Here is a 3,364-nt window from a genome sequence, read left to right on the forward strand (position 1 = left end):
TGCATGCACATGTGTATGTGAATGTGTGGGTGTGCACGCCAACGCAAGCACACGTACAATATTTCTGTGCTTGAAGTTTAGGTGTAATGGCTTATTTATTATATGTAGCACTTCATTGTAAACAGAGAAAATCACCTATTTCAATTCACTTTTGTACATTTATGTACCTGCAAATATATGCAGTATTTAGAATGGGTTGGGGCTAGCTCAGTGAATAAAATACTTACGGCTGGTTATTGTGTTCCTCCTGCATCCTATCACAATAAAACATGCTTATTTTTACCTGACAGGTTTCACAAAAGATTTCTTTTATATTCTCAGATTGACATATAGTGCCTCATTAGGAGTGAACCGGGTCAGAAAAAATGTTGATAACATGGCTGGCAATACTGGCTCTGGCATTTTTTTCCGGACCAGCTCACTCTGAGTCTGCCGTCAGGGGCAGTGAACTAACAGCAGGCAGGACCTGCTGGGAGTTCAAGCCCCTAACGGTAGAGAAATCAGCACCAGCACTGTTAACAACAGCAGGTATCATAGGTACTCTCGCCAGTGGTGGCCTTGTTTGCAACACTGTGTCACTGTTAATACAGGCCACACAATCTCTCAGCTTGATGTTAATGCTTACATCCATGCCTGGCCACCAGTAATCTTCTCTTGTAAGTCCTTTAGTCTTACTTTGTCCAAAATCGCCTACATGGGCAATATCCATAATCAATTCCCTTAGGCACCACGACTTGAAGTCCTCCCTTCCATTCTTAGCTCATTCTGTATCCTCTAAAGTCTATTAAACTCCACACCAACACCATCTCGTGGACAACCCTCTTTTCCAAATGCCCACACCCGTTCCATAACTTATCTGGTTTGCATCAGTCATCCAACTCTTTCTCTTTTTTTCTCGTGAAATCAAACACACCTCGCCTTTACCTTTTTCTGCCTCTGCCACTTAGTCACCATCGCCGTTACTGTCTATAGCATTCTTCAACAAAGCATCCGCTTTTCACACATGTATTCTACTTGAAAATATAATCCCTGCATACTTCTAATGCACGTAACAATCATCATAGATACTCCGTACAGCCCTTTATTATTTAATTTAGAAACCAATGGTTTGTGGACAGTAGCCATCGTAAATTGTCTTTCCCACAAATATGTTTTAAATGTCTCCATGCCCCACATACATGCCAAAGCCTCCCTCTCCAACACTGAATACCTTTTCCCAGCACCCCTCAGCGTGCAAGATGAAAATGCCATTGTATTAATCCCCATTCCATTTGGTTGAATGAATACACATCCGGTCCATATTAACTGGCATCTGTATACAACATCACCTGTATGTCGTCCTCAAATCCTTGTAACACTGGTGTGTTAGCTATGCCTTGTTTAATCTTTTTTCAATTCATCTTCACACTTATCCCACAGAAATCGCACATTTGTCTTAATTAATTCCCTTGAATGTTTTTTTATAGGATACATTCTTGATAAACTTACTATAGTATTCTTCCAACCCCAAATAGGATGCCTCCTCATTCTTGTGTTTAAGAGACGGTATAATAGTCACTGTTTCAATTACATCCATCTTTGATTGCACCCCATTTTCTAATAATGAATGCCCCAGGTAGTCTACCTTTTCTTTTCTGAACTCACATTTTCCTAATGATATTGTCAATCACGCTTCGCTAAGAGTCTCTATAACACTTGTCAATCCCCCATCATGCACTCTTTCATTTCCAGTGCAACCCAGACATTTTTTTCCACCTAAACAGACCAAATAGTGTTATGAAATAGATCCATTGGACCTGGATGTAAATATATCTGGATGGATGCAGATTTAAGTTCTATATAGGAAAACATGTGCGCACCTGATTTCTCAGAAATGAATTCATTAATCTTAGGCATAAGGAATCGATCTGCTGTCACATTCTTATTGAGACTCCTATGATCTATACACAGCCTAACCACTCCACTACTCTTTCCTACAACCACTATTGGATTTATCCACTCTGATGATCCTGCTACCGCTATAAAGTCTTAGCCCAACAATCTCTTTAGTTCCTCTTCAATTTCTGCCATCAAAGTCAACAGTATTGTCCTCACTTTAGCTATGCAGGATTATCCCCACTTCTCAACTTAATAAAGTGAATGAATCCCTTAAGAAATCCAGTGCTGCTCCTAAACACTTTTGGATACTATTTTGTGATCCCTTTCTCTATTTTACTTTCTAAATCTACCAAAAGGATTTCATCTGGCTGTGATGGATCCAGTTTTATTCCTAGCTCTGCCTGAGCATCCCATGACAGCAAATCTCCTCCTGTTTTAGTAACTTGTACCACTCCATCAGCTTTGCGATCACCAAACTGAAACTTGGCCTCAAACTCTCCAATATTCTTGATTGGTAACTCATCATACGCATGTGAAGTCACTCCCAAGGTGCAACATTGACTAACGAGTAGTCAGATCCACTGTCTATCAACATTTCAACTTCATCCACCTTTCTAACAAAATGTGGTTTGGGCCTCTTAGGGCTGGCATTGACTGCATTAACCATGTATACTTCATTATTCTCCACCACAGTATCTCTAGATACATTTGGTCCACTTAGGGAGGTTATATCTTACACTGACTTCCCTTAGTCAGACGTTTATTTGCAGCATCTCAGCTGGTGTCCTTTCCTATCAAACAATATATGCATTGTGACACATTCTTTGTCACTCCCTAAGTGCTCTGTGCTACCACAGCGATATCACCTCTTCATGTTGGGATTCTTCACTTCCACCCTTCCTTTCTAATAGTATTATTCATGATCAAGATTTTTCCTGCATACAACCTTATATGCCTCTCTGTTGGCCTTATGGCTTTTATCTATCTTCTCAACAGAGTTAATGTTGTCTGAACCTATTCTATTCGCGTTTGGATCCAGCTCTTTAATGCAGCTTTTAGTATACTCCACTAACTTCACCACCACAATGGCCCTTTCCAATTCTATGTCTCTCTCTTACCACAACTCTTCCTTAGTTTGTGATTGACGCACTTGATTAGCTGATCTCTCAAATGTTCCTCCCTACAGTGTCCAAAGTCACAAGTATTGCTAAACCACGCAGTGCTGTTATGAGCATGTCTATCGATTCACTTATATTGTTTTCCCTAGTGGTGAGATGGTATCCAGCAAGGATGTTATTTTCCTTGACTGTGAAGCGTGTGTCTAACTTGTATAAGCTTATTTCAAAAACTTTCAGCCCTTCTCTAACACCTCAGTGGGTCCTGGCATCATTTAATATATGACTTAACCCTCATGAGCTAGGCAATAATACAGTAATTCTTATCATTTGTAAATTTTGTACCACAAACACTATCAGGGTAATTCATA

This window comes from Ambystoma mexicanum, chromosome 2p (assembly GCF_040938575.1).
Source record: "Ambystoma mexicanum isolate Mex_15411 chromosome 2p, UKY_AmexF1_1, whole genome shotgun sequence".
Taxonomy (NCBI): Eukaryota; Metazoa; Chordata; class Amphibia; order Caudata; family Ambystomatidae; genus Ambystoma; species Ambystoma mexicanum.